The sequence below is a fragment of the Caloenas nicobarica genome, chromosome 1 (assembly GCF_036013445.1).
Source record: "Caloenas nicobarica isolate bCalNic1 chromosome 1, bCalNic1.hap1, whole genome shotgun sequence".
NCBI classification, from domain to species: domain Eukaryota; kingdom Metazoa; phylum Chordata; class Aves; order Columbiformes; family Columbidae; genus Caloenas; species Caloenas nicobarica.
Genome location: NC_088245.1, coordinates 172,025,297 through 172,046,544, shown reverse-complemented (window position 1 = coordinate 172,046,544; position 21,248 = coordinate 172,025,297). Strand labels below are relative to the sequence as shown.

The following is a 21,248-nucleotide window of genomic DNA, read 5'->3' as shown; positions in this document are numbered from 1 at the left end:
AGACTTTGAGAATGGACATGACAGCGAACTCACAGGCTGGGGTTTTTTTTGGTGTTTTTTGTTTGGTTGGTTAGAGTTTGTTTTGTTTTTAACTGAGTTTTTTTCTTTTTGTTTACCGTGTGTCTTAAAATCATGTAAAATAAATGTTTAAAACCCCACAAAAATTAAAAAAACCCACCGTATCTTAGCAGCCTCTCTTGACTGCAACTGCCCCTCACGGTCTGCCCAGAATGAAGACGTGGAAACGCAGCAGCAGCCAAGAGCTGCCAGGGTGCCCAGATGAGGAGCTGCCAGTTCTCATGTTGATGGCCAGGATCTCAGGCAGCCTTTAAGGCTCCAGGTGTGGTTTAGCAATAGGACTGACACCATAGGTAACAGCCCAGGCAAACTGCAGGATGTATCAAATTAGTGCTGATAGATCAAGTTCGAAAGATAAATTAACAAAGAAGAAAACTGGGCTCTGACCTGTCAGCTTGACATTTATTCATTTGTTGTTTTCTTTCCAGTGTATTTTCTACAGTAGTGTAGAAACTCTTACACTAGCAGAAATCCTGGGAGACTGCTGGGTGTCTCCATAAGCAGCTGCAACACCTGCAGTCAGTACTGCTCATAGGGTGAAATGAATGAAATCAGTGGGAACCTTCAGGGTGATTTACAAAACTTCAGCTGTGTTATTTCCAGCTAGAAGTGAAAATGTGCATCTCTGCAACTCACACATGGCCAGGTTCTTGTCTCTGAGGCAAAAAAAGTCTGCAAGGTAAAACACAGATGGGGGCTTTGCCAGTAGATGGCCATCAAGTTCTGCTGAACGTGATCTGCGCTACACGAGACAGGGACTGTAACAACTCTGGTAATGCGGGATTATTTTTCCTTTCTAGGAACGCTGCCCACGGCCCCCTAGGTGTTTTGCCTCCATTCTACACACAGACTGGGAAAGGCCCTTGGCGTATGCAGTAACACTGTTAAAAAGCACATACCGGGTCTTTTTATACCGATCCAATTTTTTGAGCGATATGCAGAGCAGAGCTGCCACGGGACCACAGTATGTTTATTAACGCTGTGAGCTCTGTTCAGTGCTGCGACACACCGACAAGATGCCACGTGGTGACAAGTCGCTGCTCCCCACAAACAGCCTGCTCCCCTGCTCTCACCCCACGGCAAACGTGCAGAGTCACCTTCGGCCACCAAAGTACGAGCTTCCCAGCACTGCCCATGGCCCAGCAAACAAACCGGGCAAGGGCCAGCATGGAGCCAGTGATGTGCAGTGAGCCGCCGCTTTGCTGTTTGCCGTACACACCCATTGTCCCAGGGTTGTGTTTTCATGCTTGTGGTTGTCACCTTTACTCTTCCTTGTCCTCCCTGCTAGGAGCTCAGGCTCTTTGGCTACGTCTCCTGCCTGCCCCACAGAAGACCTCACGGAAAACACACTGACTGACCCAGGGTCAACAGGTTTAGACCAGCTTGTGCCCAAATTTCAACTCCATCCCACCATAAATCCCCCCCTATACAGCATTCAGACTGTATTACAGAATCACAGAGTGGTTGGGGTTGGAAGGGCCCTCTGGAGATCATCTAGTCCAACCCATCTGTAAAGCAGGGTCACCCAGAGCAGATCACACAGGAAGGTGTCCAGGCGGGTTTTGAATGTCTCCAGAGAGGGAGACTCCACAACCTCTCTGGGCAGCCTGTTCCAGGGCTCTGGCACCCTCACCGAGAAGAAGTTTCTCCTCAAAGAGAGAGGCCCTGTAGTTCAATGAAAGACTTATGACTGCACCTTAACAATAGTCCATGGCTGCCAAAAAAACAATGCTAACTTCCCTTTGGGCTGAGACCCAGCCACGTATCGGCTGTGTCCCCTCCGTTCCGGCTACCATGAGAAGGAGAACCAGGTCTTGCTCGGCCCCATGCAGCAGCCGGTCTGCCCAGATGAGGGGCTTGGCAGGCCAGAGCGTGCCCCAAAAGGTGGGCATAATGCGAGCCGTGGTTCTCTTGTGATTCTCAGGCTCTGGGCTGTTGAAAGATGTGATTTGGCTCAGCTGGCGTACCAGGACAGTCCTGCTCCAGTCGCTTTCCCTTGTATTGGCACTGGCACTTGTCTGCTCCTGTGGCAAGCCAGTGCAGAGACCCACAATAACAATAAGTCATTTCTGGAAAAAAACCTACCTAAGCAGCTTGCTTGCTATTGCTGGTTTAATTCCCTAAATAGTGGAGTTTGCCAAGTGCCTGGACTGACACATGGGAGAGGATGGGAACCCGTGGCCAAGGGTTAGGGGAGCATCATCACAACCTTCAGTGGCAACTGGCTGCGATTACCACCAATACCACAACTTCTGTGGAAATTCAGAACTTATATGAAGAGATTCAGAATATGGACAGAAGCAATCAACACAAGGAACAACTGGAAAATCCAGCAACTTCCTTCTTTTGATACTTTTGTATATAACACGCACAAACACATAAATAGGCCAAGAAAAAAGATTGGGAGTTATTACCATGCAAAATACTTAGGAGGTGGCAATGTGCCTTGGTAATACAGGACAGAACCAACAAACAAACATTCGTATCTCACCCTCGGGCCAATTTTGAACATGCAGATATTAACAGTTTTTCTCTGTAATTAAAGGGAAAAAAGTTATAAATATACATTATTCAAATACACAAGCAGTGTATAAATTTAGCAATGTGAATTATTACTTTATGAGACATGCAAAGCTTCTGGGCCAGCCTTTCAGTTGTAGTAACTAGAAGTGCAGGCCAATTAAATAAGAGCAGAAAACTAGAACATAACATGCCTGCATTCAGATGGTAATAAGCAGTTGATGAAAATCCTTGGACCGCTAGCATTCGCTTGGCATTCAAAGGGAACCTGGGCTGCAGAAGGAAACATGATGGGTTTCAGCCGCTTAGCATTTACAGAAACTAGAGCTCTCAAGTGAGTAACTATGGGCGTAGTTCAAGTCTTCTGCGTTATTTTTGAAAATCTTGGCCTTTGGATCCAGGGGTGGGACAGGACCCTCTGAGCACACGGAGCAGCACGGTCACGCAAGCCCACGGCAGGTGTCACAGAATCACAGAATCATTTCAGTCGGAAGAGACCCTCAGGTCCAACCATAACCTAACCTAACTCCAGCACTTAACCATGTCCCTAAGAACCTCGTCTAAACACCTTTTAAACACCTCCAGGGATGGTGACTCCACCACTTCCCTGGGCAGCCTGTTCCAATGCCTGACAACACTTTCCATGAAGAACGTTTTCCTAATCTCCAATCTAAATCTTCCCTGGCGAAACCTGAGGCCATTTCCTCTTGTCCCATCACTTGCTACTTGGGAGAAGAGACCAACATGCTCCATGCTACAACCTCCTTTCAGGTACTTGTAGACAGGTCTCCCCTCAGCCTCCTTTTCTCCAGGCTAAACAACCCCAGTTCCCTCAATCGCTCCTCATCCGACTTGTGCTCCAGACTCCTCACCAGCTTTGTCACCTCCTCCGCACTCTCTCTAGTATCTCAATGTCCTTCTTATGATGAGGGGCCCGAAACTGAACACAGGATTCATGGTGGGGCCTCCCCAGTGCTGAGTACAGTGGCACAATCACTTCTCTAGTCCTGCTGGCCACACTATTCCTGATACAAGCCAGGATACTGTTGGCCTTTTTGGCCACCTGGGCACACTGCTGGCTCATGCTCAGCCAGCTGTCAACCAACACCCCCAGATCCCTCTCTGCCAGCCAGTTTCCAGCCACTCTTCCCCCAGCCTGTAGCACTGCCTGGGGTTGTTGTGACCCAAGTGCAGGACCCGGCGCTTGGCCTTGTTAAACGTCATAAAATTGGCCTCAGCCCAACGATCCAGCTGGTCCAGATCCCTCTGTATGGCCTTCTGTCGGTCCTCCTGCAGGTGACACAGGGCAGCAGGGACCGCAGGTGGCCCAAGGAGCTGCTCCCCAGCCAGGACAGTGGGAAGCAGAGATGACTGCAGTGCCAACGCCTTTGCTTGGCTCCGCTGGCATGTTTCTGCACTGAGTGAACACGTGCACAGTGCTCATTCAGGGAGCTAATCTCGCTGCAGATAAAATATCCTCTTTCTGCTAAGACTTTCAAGTTTCAGATGCTAAAAGGCACGATACAGGTACTCCGCATGTTTTTGAAAAGGGGGATTGAACTGCATTTCCCAGTTTCCAGCTCTCAGTTACTTTCTTTTGTAGTAGCTTTTCACATAACATAATTTCATTTTCTGATAGATCGTGTAATGTTACCTTCCCACTCAGGATATCGGTGAAAGTATCCTTATAACACTACATATTAAACTGTGAAGAAATATGATATGTATTATTTTTCATTATGGTTTATAAAACTTCACCTGCTAGTGAGATGCCAAAATCATACTATATAAAAAAGAGTAGATTTTTTGCTTTAATATGCTTAAATATCAGTCTAACCTCCTGATAAGGTCTTGCCCTCAAATATTTACTTACTGCTTTTTTCTAATACAAAGTTTCTACCATCTCCTGTTCACAGACAAACAGATGCACATGCATATATACATATGTATTTTTTCTCCTCTTTGATTTTTAGATTCTAATTAATGTTTCATGAAAGGCAAACATCTGCCTTAGGAATGTTAGACATTAAAACATATCAAGCAGTACTTAAGGCGATCATAAAAGGAAAATATGTACTATATTATTAGCAGTAGTTACTTCAATCAGTGTGCTTACAGGTGATGTTATACTGGAAATTACACTTTTTGTAAAAAAAGAAAGGAGGAATTTGGCAGCACACACAAACAGTGTACATTTTAAATGGGAAAATCACAAGGGTAAACAAAACACAGATAAGAGATGATTTGAATACATTTGGCTGAGAAGGTGCCTGAGCTGGAGGTGGTTGGAAATCACTCTGGGCGCAGCAGGAGAAGGAGCACGGCAAGTTTGCTCTGTCATGCCCTCTCCTCAGTGTCCAGTTCTGGCTGTGGTGGAATCAAAAGCACAACTACACATGGAACAAGCTTCTGGCAGAGGGAAAGAGCTTTGGAGTCTACTAAGAAAAGCACTGATGTCAACCATGTCACGCCTTACCAAAATTATCCATCACCTCCATTATGAGCTGTGTTAAGCTGAGACATGAGAGTAAGACAGTTGCCTGATCCTCCTGAGCTGTGTTTGTGCTGTGGGATCTGGGAGCACTTTCCAACTCCTTGGGCTGTATCCCAGCTCCACACTGGGCTGGGACCCAAGCACATACCACCTTCTCCTCTTTCACACTGTTCCTCTGTGCTGGATTTCAAAGGAAAGGAAGCTGGGACAGAAAGTATCTACAACATGCTCCAGCACATCCCTGAGATCTGATGACTGGAGGACTGGGAATGCAAAGCACCGTTCTGATAGAGAAAACCTATAAATCAAGACTATGATGAACTCCAAAATGCCACTAAAAAAACCAAAAGCCAAAAAACCACACCCAAACTTTCGATCTATTTTACCCTTATCATTAACTAAAAAATTTTTACCCTGAGAGTTATTGGGTGAAAGAACAAAGGAATTACATGTTAACTGACTTGTATATAAGCATTGCCTACATAATTAAAATGTTTACTCCTGCTTTTGGGAAAGTTCACAGCCATATGACAATGTACACTACCTGCAGATCCTGCTGCAAGAACCAGAGCCTGGGGCAGCCTCTAAGCCAGGGGTGTCCAACTCATTTTCACCGGGGGCCACATCAGTCTCACGGTTGCCTTCAAAGGGCCGAATGTAATTTTAGGACTGTATAAGTGTCTTATACAGTCCTAAAATTACATTCGGCCCTTTGAAGGCAACCGCAAAGCTGATGTGGCCCCTGGTGAAAAATGAGTTTGACACCCCTGCTCTAAGCAGACACAAACTTACTCCTGCACAACTACATCCAGCTGCAGCCAAGCATGGGCAACAGCAGCTGCCAGACCAGTGACACCCCCGCCGAATTACTGGGCTGCTGCTTAACGAAGATGAATTTCTAAATTTCTCCTAACATGGCAGGACGTACAGAGATGGTTTCTACTCCTAAAGGTTTTAGAAACATTTGACAGTAAGGCTATGATGTCTTACACATAGACGAAATACTTTCAGTAATTCTAAACATGATTCCATTTCATCGCACTCTGTCTTTCCCTCGGTTTGGATAGATGGACTCACCTTAGGTGGGACACTTGGCCTTGGGTTTTGCCATAGATTTTGAGGTGAGGAATCACGGCAGTTGTTTAAATCTATTCAGGAAATATTTTTTCCTAATGCATTCAACATACAGAAAATGCACGGCTGCATCATCGACAATTCCAGCTCCTCAGGAGGGCTGAACATGCTGCAAAGATTGCTCTGGATGCTGAAGCCCACGTTAACATCTTTGGTGAAGACGCCACACTACCATGGAACAAATAGTAATAAAAAAACTCAGCTAAGCTGGACTTATCACCTTTCTGCTCAGAAGGGTTAACTTCAGGGCTAGATCAGATCGTTCATGGCCTTCTCTCACTGAAGTCTGAAAATGTCCAAAGATAGAAAAAAGCGCATCTCTCTGGGCAACATGTTCCAGTGCTCAGCCACACTCATGTTCTAAAGGGAATTTCTAATAGATGCCCTTTTTTTTCTAAATAGTTCATACATAAATGTTTGTATTTATAAATATACATTATAATGAAAGATGACTGAGTGACCATGAGCTAATGCAAGCCTGAATTTCTTTCTTTTTTTAAAAAAAATCAGCTTACTATGCTTTAGCCTAATGTTCTTCTGGGTTGAAGTAGAAATTCATTAAAATAAGGGAACCTCAAGCAGTGGGGAAAATGTATCTTCACAATGAACTTGCAGGTGGAATTAAATGCATGAGCAAAAGGTCTGTTCTTTGTATCTGAAGAGAAAGCATTGCATGTCCTCCTGGAAGCAGGAATAGTTCCTGAAATCCTGTGTGCCAAACGTGTTTGATGCACGCTAGTTCAAGTCTGGGAGCTAAACCTGGTCTGGCAGAGAAAGAGCATCTTATTTCGTCCCCTCTTTTCCGAGCTGGCAGAACAGCCGTGATCATTCACGAGATCTCTAAGGCACCAGCCGTCCTAACACTCCTTCCAGATGGAGGCTGCATCAATGCCGAGTCTGTTCTTTCTTTTTTGTGCCTTTCCAAACAGAGCAGAAAACTGGGTAACCGAGCACCTCCAACTCAGCTTTGAGAGCACAGGGCCCTGCTTTTTGCCTTTTCTGTTCCTTACTGATTCATACGTCATGTTTTTCTGGCAACACATATACAAACAAGCTACAGCAATACTGGTACTCTCAGCAGAGGAAATTAAAAAAGTGAAATAAAGACTACTCTGTTGGAGACATGGGTTGAGCTGAATTTTCCAGCATGGAAATTAGATGAGTATGCACATATTCACGTCTTTCACTTTTGTTCTGGTTACTTGTAGGAAAGCCCCACTTTCTAGTGCAGGACTCCCTGCATGTTTAGCTTGCTCTTCAGATTTCACTTCTTTTTTACACCTCTAATTCTGATTTCTCACACCTGCACAGCACAGTAGTCAGTCCCAACATCTGTACAATGAAGATTCTCGCCTGTGCATCCACCTCCTCTTGTTGGGCAGACTAACAAATGTGGAACTGATCACCACAGTGGTGATTAAAAACTCTTTCTCTCCTGTATCTTCAGCCGACAAAATGGTCACGTAATGTCTTGCCAGGTCAGTGACATTAAATGAGGACATTGTGTCCACCGGGACTGAAGCTCATGTGAATGACCTTTTCTTCCTTCTTGTTCAGAAGGCTTATTATCAATATGTTAAATATTTGATTACCCTGGATACTTATGTATAATGTAATTATGGGTGGTCACCTGTCATACTCTGTGTCATCAAGCAGATTTTGGTAACTAATAAATAGTTGACTCCATTGAAGTGTACACTTTGGTGCTTATATACGTAAGCAGCCACCCCCAACAGAATGTCATCTCAAAAAACAATTTCATATGCCCCACATACCTCTATAGTGCCTCTGTCTCTGAGAACATATATTGCAAAGAATACATCTATTGCAGAGAAAATAAGTATCATAACTGTTTGATCTAGATAAGAAAAAAAGAACTAAATAATTTAATTCATTGAGGGACATGAAGTTACCAAGCACAAGATGATACTTCAGGGATCAGGGATTCTTTTTCTAAAACTCCTTTCTAATCAATGAAGTTTGAGATTTATGGGGTTTTTTGTTTGTTTGCTTGCTTGCTTGTTTGTTTTTCTTCCAGCGCTCCCTCTCCTATTGAAAGGAAGTTTTTATAAAAGAATATGAGAAAATACTCTATAAATCAAAATTGTTAATACACTCCAGAGGCCATAAAGATTGTGTTAGCATGCATTTTTGTTAACAACAATCAGGAATCCTGATGTATTTATGTTATACAATAAGCTAGCTTTTTTATTCAATACGCTAACTTGTACCCAGCTTTACAGCCATGCATGCCAATGAGGTACCTCTTCATTTAGATTACAAGATCCTTGCTGCATCTTATTTGCTGTTTTGTGTTTGAAAAGCAAGAGAAGCACAGTGTGGTCCAAAGCAATGAACGGAGTACTAATACACTACTGCAATATGAAGAACCCCCACTAACTCTCCCTGCATTGGTGGTTTTCCATGCCTGTTTATAATATATAACAGCCTCAACTGAAAATCAAGTAAATTTCTGGGCTTCACCGGGTTCAATTCCCCAGCCTTATTTCCCAAGGGCTGCCATTTCATTTCTCATCCTGCCCTTTATTTTCCTTCTGTCTTCCCCCAGACTTGCTGCCTCCTCCCCAGCTGGGAACTGCCACTTTAGAGCATCACAGGGTCTAGTTTTGTCACTGAGACGTTTACATTGGCAGAAATTCATAGTTGCAGTTTCACCCTGTTTGCTAGTACCTGAAAGATTTCTAGTGGCTTCATCTGCACACTGGGAGAGAAGGTGTCCCCAAAAGTTGTAGAAATCACCCGGCCATATAATTTCTGAGAAAGAGGAACCCGTGACTGCCATCTACAAGCTGGAAGAGTTACCATATCTTTTTACTGGCCTTGCACAGACTGGTTGGACCATGTGGGCCACCGTTCCTTTTCTTCTCTCCATCGTTCAAATCAATCCAATTTCCACCCAGGGAACGCTCAGTCTGCACTCTGAGTAACTGTGGGTAGGCACAGTCCTTCTACTTGTAATTAATGAGGCAACAGAGCACCTACCTACTTCTCACACATACCAAATAGGCAAATTTCAACAATTCCTTGTTTATCGCTGCACTGGTTCAGCGGTCAGAAAGATATCCAGCTAGCAGGCGGGCCTCAGAAAAGTCCAACAAAACTGCCATTGTCTTCAGTGGAGTCAGACATACTGTCTCCCAACAGAGAGAGGAAACCAGAGCATTGTGATTTTCATGGGTTGGTCCCCTTAACACTTTCTCACCAAGACAGTGCTGCATTTACGACCTCAGGTGCCCATGGGGAGGGCAAGGTTTGACTAAGAACAAAATTTCTGTGGTAGGCAGACTGCATATAGCCATAAGGTACATTTTGTACCAGATCTTTGACAGATCTGCCCGTCACATTAGAAATTGTTCCATTTGCACACAGAGTACCCCGTGACACTTTTTCAAGAGCATCGATTAGGCTGGTGGCCAAGCAGCTTCACTGGGTTGAGGTGGGTGGGTTTGCCCTCATGCTCCTCCACTTATCAACTCAGTGGACCTCAGTGTGGTTATTTCCCAGTCAGGAAAAACTACACACACCTTTAGGATGGCAATATTCTTCTTCGGAAAGGCAAGAACAAAATCTTGAGGACATTCTGCCACCAAAAAAAGGGTCAAGATTTCACCCTATGCCTGCTCCAGCCCCCTAAGGCAACATCAGTTGGTTATACTAACCAGTCCTTTGTATGTGAATGTATAGGAAAGTTCTCATGTGGGGATTTAAATTGGGTAAGATCGAAATGAAGTCGCCTCTTCAGGTTTTTTGAAATGTAACACAATGCATTCTCCTGATAAGAAATGTTTTCCCACTGGCTAAAGGGCGTATGTCTCCCTTTGGGACATCAAGTATTCAATCACTTGAGAGAAATTATTCTGCTATTTCCAGCAGACATTAAACATTTTCTTCAGAGAAGGATAAAATATACAACGTTGAATAAGCAACTGTCAAGAGTTTTGACCCAACACTTCCCTAAAGACTAGCAACAGCAAAACCGCATGTTTGCAGGCTTTATGAAGTAAATTTTATTTAGCTTCATCCCACGGGAATTATTTAGATAAATATTTAGAAACAATGCTGCCAAAGAAAGCAAGAGAGAGAATTCATAGTCATATAGTATTGTCGTTAACTGAACACTTTTTCACAGGGGGTTAAATAGCCACTGTTTTCAGATTACCACACTTCTTCCTTTTATTCAAAAATGACTCAGGGAGGAGGGAAGGAACTTGGTTTCCATCCACGGAGAAACACCCCCCAGTCACCAGTGGGATTTCTTACAGATGCCTTAGAAATGCATATCGGACCTCCTTCATCCGCATGATACTCCTAGTCCTATTTAGTGCTAAAGAAAGGTTCCACAGCCTTGTTATTACTTGATGAATTTATTTTTTACGCTACCATCACTACCACTTATTTTCACACTTGGAAGCACACTCACATTGCAAAGGAAACCTTGCAAAGACGTGAAGCGGATTGGTCTGGCTGGTCTCTCCGAAGCGGGCGCATCCCTCCTGACTGCACCTCCTACAATGCTGAGAATTAAGGGATGGTAATAACAGGCCACTCCATTTTCCTTGCTAATTTATGCATGTTGCTCATTAGCGCTCTGCCAAGCACAGTTTTTAAGTCCCGAAGGCAGGTCAACAGATCTGAGTGGATAGAAGAGTGCTCTGAATTTCAAGGGTCTTAAAATGTGCGGTCAGGAGCATCAGCCTAGGACCCAGCAGCCCCTTGCTCTGCCACAGGTTTCCTGCATGGATCAGCCAAAAGCCAGTTGTACTGACTCAGGATCCAGCTAATTCGTCTCTGGAATTTCTATTGCTTCCCTGAAAGCACCTGTCTCCCAAATCTTCACCAACAAGATGTTTGGCTTAATAACTTAAACCCACATCAGGACTTCTTTAGTTCTACTTTAAAAATTTCCTTTCTGGAAAAAAAAAAATAAAAAGATTGAAAAATCCCCATGCCCACTTCTGGATATTTTTTCCTCCCTAATCTATTAAAATTTCTGCTTGTTTATTATCTGAGATCTTACAAACAGTATCAGTCATCAAATAAAGCACCAACTAGTACTGCCAATACAGTAATTAAGAACAAGCGGCGTGCTTACACTCAAGCTTTTACTAGAGGAATCAGAGCCTGTTAAAATCTAGCAAAACTCAACCCTGCACATATGTTGTTTTGTTTTGCTAAATGGGATGGAACATACCAGAACTTTAAAGATCAAAAAAACCCCCCATAATTTCCTAAAACATTTGGAGCCTTCACATGCAGTAAAAAGGGATAATTACCAAAGCATTTTGCTGTCACAATTGTTCATTTGGAAGAGGCACAGAAAAAAAAAAAATAATCCAAATCCAAAACTCCCAGCATGACGGAATGGTATTGCTGTAACTACAGCAAATGAGAAAAAGTAATAGGCAGGTGGAAGGAGACATCAGAGCGGCATTTGGCACCAAGTCAGACAAGACAACCGTGACCATCGCAAGTGACTCCCTGAAGAAGACAAGCCAGACATGTCGCCTTGGGAATGGGGTCCTGGGTCCCACGGGCACCGTGAAACCACCACTGTTTTGGGCAGACGTCCCTGCCGACACTGCCTGGGAGGTGTGGGAGGTTGCTCCAGGCACCTCGTGGCGCCCACCCAGAGGTGAGGAAACACATTTTGGGGTGGGCGAAGGGAGAAGAGGGCTCTTCCTTCCCGCCGCCGTTCTCATTTCTTTGCCCCTTTTATATTCCTTTATCCCATACGGGAGGGACAGAGTAGGACTGTCATCACAGACTGAAATCGAATTTGACGCAGGATCACAAGTTGGACACACAAAACCCAACTTGTGTGCCCATAACCTTTTTTGTTTTTCCAGAAATATTGCTGTAAGGAAGCCATTCATTTCAATTACATCCCTGAACCCTTTTTGGAAATTCCCATTCCCAAGCACACCTCTTCCCCCTCTGCTTGGATAAGCGAAGGTCCATTCTGAGTTTCGTATTAGCTGCAACAGCAGCCACAAAATCCATTTCTCATTAAAGTCTCACATTTGGCCACTTAAACACAACCCAGCTTGTTACAGAAATGGAGGTAGAGAAGTCTAGAATACTGACATAATGGATTTTTTTAATAGTAAAAACGTTAATGAAATGTGACGCAGAAGCAACCAAGCCCCGCTTCTGACACGCAGGAGGTGGGCAGAGGACGGGGACAGGGACATGCACCCACTGCTCGCCCCAAAGCTGCCCTTTCGAGGTCCCTTCCAATCCCTAACATTCTGTGATTTTGTGTCGTTCCGAGGCAGCCTTCAAAGGCTGCACTCGCCGGCCAGTTACTTCTCGTGCTTGTTACGGTCCATAAAAATGAGATGTCGGAATTTCAATGTGTTTCGTGTCCAGTAAATTACAGTCGTTTTCCAAACATCTTTAACCTTTTTGGCAGCCGGTGGCCCGGCAGGCAGACCTCTTGCAACTTTCCATACTAAGAGTCTGACGAACCTCTTCTGCAAGAGGCAGAGAGACGATATGTGAAAGTACAGAATATCAGCTAAACCAGTAGCACGTACTGCACTGCCCTCTATTTAACACCAGGATGTTAAATCCTACTATCTTTCTCATTTCTGTGACAAAAAATTGAGCAACAACAGGAAAATGGCCCTGTATTCATCTATTTTTGTGACAAGCTGCTTTCATTTCAGTCTCTAGAGTTCAAAGAGCAGAGACGTGGTTTACATACATGTGCCATGGGTGAGCTTTTCCTTCTGAAGGGCTGAAGCCCAACTCTACCCATCTGAAAGCATTGGATTTAAAAGCCATTTTGAAAGATGATGCTATTATGAAGTCTCACAGTACTTCAGAGACCATCGTACTCAACAATACCATTTGAAAGTGTACCTTAATTAAATGCACAGCTTCTCATTAAACTAATATGTTACATTCAAACAGCAGCGAGGATCAGGAAAGGAGGATAAAATGGTCTGGGGCTCCAGAGTGCTGCCATTGATTTCCAGGTATTCTTGGTCCTATCCCTTATTCTTTGTGTGCCTTAGTTCTCAGTTTTAAAAGTATGGAGATAACATCCTTCCTCCTTCTGTCCCTCCGCCTCCCACAACCTTTACAGGTGTTATGGTCTTTTTGGGAAGTGGCTGAACCACACACTTGTATGAAAATGTACATTTTCGAGGCAGAAAAGTAAACATTAGTACTAAACAGAACTAACATCTGAAAGTATATAGCATAATAGAGTAAAACATAATCTCATTTCTCACCCTGTTAGCAGTCAGTAAATGCTACTTACTGTTTGCAACAATGTTTGGAGAGAGTGTTTCATCCTTGTTCTACGTAGGTATTTTAGGTGAATATGGTCAGGAAGAAATCCCTACTAATGCTATATGGTGACCAGGCCTATGGTCCTGCTGCATGTTTCCGTACCACACACACATCACCAAGCACAATGCGAGCCAAACACTGCTGTGGGATTTATAAAAGATCTCTTAAGAAAATGTTAGGTTTCCTTTTTCTAAAGTAAGGATTAAAAAATCCTTTAGTAAAACAGGTTTGCGATTAGACCGCTTCTGCCCTGCTGGCAGACCTGCCAGAAACCGCAGGCTCCCAGTTGTGGGACAAGAGAGACATTATTGACCAAACGCTCGCAGGAACGCAAAGCTGCTCCTTCACGTGCTGGCAAACTTCCCTGCGAGAGGTGGTGCTGTGATTTATGTGCCATTCAACGTTGTTTTCAAGACATTCACTGAACTGAAGAAGCACCATTAGAACACGTCAAGCACACGTCAAAACCCATCTAAATCAACAGGGGCTGAAAATACATCATGTGCTTGACATACAATAATTGACATGTCATATTATATTTGACATTTCAAGGACAGTAGTGCCTATTTAAATGGAGACACGGTAATGTAAATATTTTTTTACTAGAGCTAGCCAAAATCTAACAGAGCATCTTGGTGAAGAGCTGTTCAGTAAATATCGGGGGGAAAAAATATTATTTTAAAAGAGTAAAATCTCTAATGGCTCAAATGAGTAAATGCAGAAGAGTCAACTTACAAGAAGATAACTCTATTAACATGCCACTATCTCTGGGGGAAGTTCTGGTCACACTGGCTGGCAGCTCTCACTGATTTCCATGAAGCCATAATTTCACCCATCCCTCCCTACTCCCTTTGAAGCTCTGCCTAGGTTTAGGCCTACAACTAACACTGCCCAGACTATCAGCACGATAACTGATATAGAAATATGGATTAACATGATGGGAGTACAGGGAGGCATGCATACCCCATGGGTCACACTCTTTTTCCGTGCACAGACAAGACACATCACAACACAGCAGAATTTTGAATTACATATGCTTCACTTGACACCTCATCCTCTCTGCTGGAGGTAACTGCATGGGGACATCACCAGTAACAGAAAAGGTCCTACAGGACATGTTGACAGCAGAAAGGGGGAGGTAGTATAACATAAACCATCCGAAAAAACAGCAGCCACACAAACTACTCCTTACAGTGGGACTGGGAGATTCCCCCAAATTTAACACCCAAGAAATTGAGAGCCCACTGTCATACTTTCTTCTGGTTCCCAGCCATAAAAGACCCTTGTGCTTTTTTTTTTTCCCCCTTCATTTAAATATTCTAAAGGGTTTTTTTTCCCTTAGATAACATTTTGATGCAAAGGAAAGGTGCTGGCAGAAAGTTTTTAAACTGAGGGTCAAGCAGATGAAATTAATCTGCTGCCGCTTTTTCCTAATACTTTCATGCACAGTGTTATCTGGTTCTTTCTTCTTCCATCTTCTCTACATTTCCAAGACATGATGCTACACTCTCCTGAATTGCTGCTTAGCCAAGCCATACACATTCAACTCCTTTACTCTGTCCTCTTAGCTATCCTCTCCAGCAATCTAAGCAGTGCTGCTCTTCTCAGGTCTTGTTCGGACTCGTAAATGTACTGAACACAGCACAGTTCCCTGAAATAATTCTATGTTCTCAGCAAAGCAGCACGACAACGGCATTTGCGGGATGAGACCTATATGCTGTATGTCTAATCTAGTGACATTACGCCGTGCGGATGCCATATACCGAAAGCCATTGTAAATGAGGGTGGATGGGACTGCCAGCATAAAGAACGAAGTAAGCATGTAGAAATCTAAAAACCAGGTAAATACCTCCTGTGCAGAATATTCTTCCCCTCCACATTTTTTCCATGCGAAACTCTGCTTTAAAAATACAATAAATTTATTACTGACTAAATGCCCAATCCCATAGATCTGTCAGAGAATATAAGTGAACTAATCTACTTTTTTTCTTTTTTTTTTAAACCCAGATCCTGCTCATAAATTCTGAGATGCTTATGCCCAAACAAGAAAGTAAACAGAAATATTGTGTTAGTTTAAAACTCTATTAAAATAGGAGAGGGAAAAGGGAATTGGAGAAGGTAATCATGTTAGACCAGCAAGCAGAGAATTTTAATTCCCCTCAAAACCCTCAAAAAGTTTTTGGCGAATCTTCTTAATCATAGCAACTATGAAGAAAAATAGTATGAGTAATCTCTTCTAAGTCTCATTCTCCTTTCAGAGCTGTGGAGAATTGAGCGAGGTAGGGAGAAAGATATGGTGGCAGGGTTTCATTTTAGACCTCAGAATTAAATACAGAGATCAAGGAGTTCAATGAGATGAAGGAAAAAAGAGTTCACGTACTTTGTGAATTTAACTTCTTCTTAATAGTTGCGTCTAGCCTGCAATAACAAGACAAGAGCATACTGGGAGAAAATGGAAAAAGACAAAACTACTAACGAATGTGAAGTTATTTTCAAGACTTAGAATAGGATAATTCAAAGAACTGAGAACAAAAAGGAATAGTAAAACTATAAAGTGCTTTTTGGCAGCCTTCTTTTTAAAAAGTGGCTGAGCAGATTTATCAAAGCGTGTGAAATGTTTGATCCTAAGCTGAACTTCCATGACAACAGAATCATATTCCTTTCTGTTCGGAGGTCAAAGAAATGCTGCCAGAGCCAAAGAAAAGGACAAAGAGCACTCTCCAATTTTACATTAGGGAGTGCTGCACGTATAGACACAGATGTCTCTATACATGTAGCTACAAGGAGGTTTGTAAACACAAAGTGAGTTTGTATATTTAATTGACTAAAACCAAGAGATCAAAATCTGAATAGCTGAAAAATAAAATCCTATCAAGTGACACAAGTGAAAAGAAGGCTAACTGAAACATAGTCTTTTATATAGAGAATGGAAATATATAAACTTACTCAAAATGTTTTTGCTAATTAGCAGTTATATCACGGCTCTGGAGGTAGGATGTGCCACTGATAAAAAGACATAAGGATGCTGCAATGGCAACAACTATCTATTCTGAAAGCACAGCCAATTGCAAATACTAGGGCACAATATTTTGAGCTTGTGTACGCCATGCTGAGGCCAGTCCTGCTCTGCTTCACCTGATGGGAATGTCAGAAAGATGTGCCAGGGGAGGTTTAGGTTGGACATTAGGAAAAGGTTCTTCACCCAGAGGGTGGTGGAGCACTGGAACAGGCTCCCCAGGGAGGTGTCACGGCCCCAAGACTGACAGTGTTCAAGCAGAGACTGGACAACACCCTCAGACACATGGTGTGAACTGTGGGGTTGTCACACGCAGGGACAGGAGTTGGACTCGATGGTCCTTGTGGGTCCCTTCCAACTCAGGACATTCTATGATGGTTGTCCTCCTTCTCCTGCCCTCATTTGCAATCCACTGAGGGGAATGAGGCCGCTCCACCACCCTGCAAGCCATACAAGGGACATCTGCATAGATTCAAGTTGGGACAGTCTGTTATCCTTTCTGCCATAACTTGACTCCTTCAAGCATGCAACAGGATTTCTAACACCGTCAGGAACTGCATGGGATGTGCTGCTCCATGCAGAGGCAGTCCTAATGGAAACGCCAGAGCAGGCACTTCTGCTTGCCCCAGAGCCAGGAGATCAGAGATATCTCATCAACACTGTTTTCTTGCTCCTGCAAACTCAGACTTCAGCGGGGTGCTGCTGCCTTGCCAGGAGAGAAGAAACAGGCCTTGTGTGAGAAGTTCGGCTCCCAGAAGCACCCATTGCTGGGTCTCCCTTGGGACTGTGAAACTGGACAACCAGGGGTAGAGGGAGCAGCAAAGGAGGACCAGGCAAGTGAGGGTACGAAATGCGACACAGGACAAAAGGTGTCTGTCACTGTCCCAGTTCAAGGTACCACAAGCTTTCGAGTTGTCCAGACTAAGGTCACTACTTCTGATTTCTAATCGTAACTAGAAGGGGAAAAGAACTGCAAAACAAACAAGCAGCTCTCATTCGTTATTTGTAAGTCAAGAGTCACAGCCTTATTCAAATCAACTCTGCACTGGATTTTCTTCATCCACCTGCCCTGCTCCCAGTCCTCCCCATATGCTATGACCTGGTCTGGGTGCTAACTTCCCAGTACAGTGTTACACAAGGCTGGAGCTGGAGCAACATCTGAGACATGGAGACAAAGGAGACGAGGAAAGCCCCGTGACACCGCAGTGGGAACAGCCCCTCTCTACATGCCCTTCTACACAAAGGCTGCTTTTCCATCTGTACTCCCAGGATACTCCGCAAGCCTGTGCAAGGAAGAATGAAATCAACTTGTAAAATATTAGGCGGACTTTTAAAATCAAGCAAAAACAAACAAAAAGGTGCTTGTCAGTTAACAATTCCTAATACAGGCCACAGTTCTGACAGCATCTTTACACATGCTCTTCTAAATCCAATGTGTTTTCAATGCAACTACTTGCAGGAATACAGCTAGGAAATGGCAGAGAAGCATTTAAAATTCAGGTCAAATTTTAAACCAGTTGAGAAGGAGAGGCCGTGTCAATCCCAAAATGGTATTATTTTTTAAAGTCTAGAAACAAAGTAGGATGCCAGAGTAACGTGTTCAAGTTTGGAAGCTATCTTAGAAAGGTACCTGCTTATGCTATTAAAATGGAGAATTTTAACAAGGAAACATATTTTTATTCACTAAGTAGTTTGCTGCCCTTCTAAATCTCTCTAGGGTTTGAACTCAGGAAAACCAAGTAATCTGTTTTCTCTATTTCCTTCCTGAGAGAAAGCTTAGCTTCTAACCAGCGTGGTTAGCTTCTAAATACATACTTTTTTTCAGGTTGATCTCCACGTTACAGCTTGTGTTCCAAATTAGTATTTTAAAGGAAGTTCAAAACCCCCTTACGGGTTGATTGTCAGGTGAAGTTTGGGATTTAACAACATGATGTTATAAAGCTAATAATTTTTAAAAGATGAAAAAAGTAAAACTTACATCTTGCTGCTTACTCTTACAGCACATCCTAGCAGTATCATAGTTATGAATGAAAATTGCAACATATTGAGTACAACACTGAAGAGAATGTCTTCAGTCTCAGTCATCTGTATCCAGTTTGGTTGCAACTTCTTGTTGCCTCCTCTAAATGTGTACTTACCTGTAAATTGTTGTCTTCCTTTTAGCATTGTCTATGTTATTTCTGACTTTTTATACGTGATTAGAAAATTTGAGTCGTAATTAATACACCTAGATCACCTGTAAATAAAAAAGTACTTACTAAAAATCCAAAAGAATTTTAGAAGTTCGTATTATTCCCACTGAAGTGAAAAGAAAGCAATTCTATTGCTCCGAGGGGGTTTCCTTTACTATTGCTTTCACATACACATTAATGGAATGCCACTCTTGAAAACGGAATCAACGTCAAGTCCCGACTCTAGGTGGCACCAGCCTCCTTTAGTTTTCAGTTTTCTCCTTCCTTAGTTTCCTAGTCTTTGTTCCTTAACCCTCCAAATAATTCTATACTTCCTTGTCTTCCCCCGAAATAAAGACTTGAGTGCTCCAAGCTGCACAGTTTGGGGAAGATGACTGGAAGGCATTTTCGCTACAAGAAATCAGGCCATTCCTGCAGTTAAGCTACAAGGTTGCTCAAAGCGTATGGAATAATTGAGGCCTGAAGTGGGAAATAAAGAAAGGAAGATTTTTTTCTTCTCCTTCTTCCTCTATCAGTCACCTGGAGAAATGTTAGAAAAATAGTGCTTCTTTTTGTCTAACGACAGCCCCTCTGATCGAAAGGGAGGGGGCAAAGGACAGAGAAAAGAAAGAGACACGGAAGAAATGGAACAAAAAGGTGTCATTTCATAAATGACTTTGAACCCGGAAAAAAGTCTACCTAAAGAATATGGCTTTAAAGCACTGAACAATTTTACAAATCTCTCTCTTTGGGCACAGTATACTGACACTATGCTGCTGGAGTTGATTAGATGAGCCGGGGCTATTTTATGTGTTATAAAACTTAACACATAAAGAAAACTATTGCTCAAGCTAAAACACCTTGTCTGATCTCCTTTCCTTTTTCCCCTTCTAATATTTGCATTTAGTTTTGCCAGTCAGTCACCCGTCTTGGCAAGTCTCTGTATTTTTATATATCTATGTCCTTCCTCCACCCTGTTGCTAGTGTCTTCCTTCGCAATGGGTATTAGGTAGGTACTGCACCCCCTCCAACTCGAACAGAATAAACAGAATCACCAAATCACAGAATGGTTGGGGTTGGAAGGGACCTCTGGAGATCATCTGCTAAAGCAGGTTTACCCAGAGCAGATCACACAGGAATGTGTCCAGGCGGGTTCTGAATGTCCCCAGGGAAGGAGACTCCACCACCTCTCTGGGCAGCCTGTTCCAGTGCTCTGGCACCTTCAAAGTAAAGAAGTTTCTCCTCATGTTCAGAGGGAACCTCCTGTGCTTCAGTCTGTGCCCGTTGCCCCTCATCCTGTCAATGGGCACCACTGAAAGGAGTCTGATCCTCACATGCTCTCTTACAGGATCACATCTCTGGCATTCACGTGAATTAAATGGAAGCACAGAAATACCTTACACAGAGATTTCTAGAAGTCCGTGTATACATAATTCCTCAACGTCTGTAAACTGTTGCAATTCGAGGCTGATTCTGTGGCTCTCAAGCACACAAGCAGTTTTATTTGGGAAAACAATTCCAGTTCAGCTGGATCAGCCCCTTCTGTGCAGTTTCTCATAAATGTGTCTACAAAACCATGCTATTAGACTTTAAGCTCACATTTACTGTCATTATTCTGAGGATTCACACACACACATGTTGTCATGCTCTGATTCTACTCCACACATCAGGACATCGGAGACCACTCAGGAAACTGCCTTTTGGAACAGTTACTGCTGAGGGGTACTTAATGAGGTGCTTTAGCACGTCAACACGCTAGCATTGCATCCTAGGGCTGTACTTGTGCTACCTTCACAACTCATGGACTTCTTTTTTCTGTGTGAGAAACACACAGTTCAGTCCCCTACGTCCCATTTTGGGGCCCCAAATATCCTAAGGTGGGTGAAGCTGAAGTTAAGAAGCATGGACCTGTGAGGCATATCCATAAAGGCTCTAAAAATACAGGAAACTCCAATAGGTATCTTCATCCTCATCCTTCTCCAGTTGTGGTCAGGTAATACACTTTTCTATGAAGAGCACAGAAACAAGAGAAACAAGGACTCTGAGAAACAAAGATTTAAGACTAGCAGACTGACATCAAGTACTGTAGACACATATAAACATGTAAAACCCCCAAAATATCAAGTTTAACTTCTGAATTCATCTCTGACTCATTCTACTGCAAGACCAGACAACTTTAAGAAGTCTGGATACAGAGCAGGCCTGTTACTAGACTCTACTTGAACACCATTAATAATTATATGATCATTATGTCATTACATGACATTTCTCACAGTGCGGTCTTACCACACACCTGAAATGATGTAACCACAGGCATCTAATAAAGGCAGCAGTTTTGCTTTCTCCCACCTCCATCCCAAGCCATGGGTGCCTCTAACCCTGTGGAGAGGCAGGTTAGGGAGCTGACATGTGCCACTGCCCTCCCTGCTCTGATTCACCGACACTTGGTTGAACATCAGTATCCACACATGGGAAGTGGCCAAAACCCGTAGCTAGGAAGGGGGACTGGACTCTG

At 43.3% G+C, this 21,248-nt stretch overlaps 1 protein-coding gene across 7 annotated transcripts in view; it reads right to left on the bottom strand.

The window, feature by feature from the left end:
• Positions 1 to 21,248, bottom strand: part of KLF12 (KLF transcription factor 12) — a 261,886-nt gene that overhangs the window by 30,770 nt on the left and 209,868 nt on the right. The window lies entirely within an intron of this gene.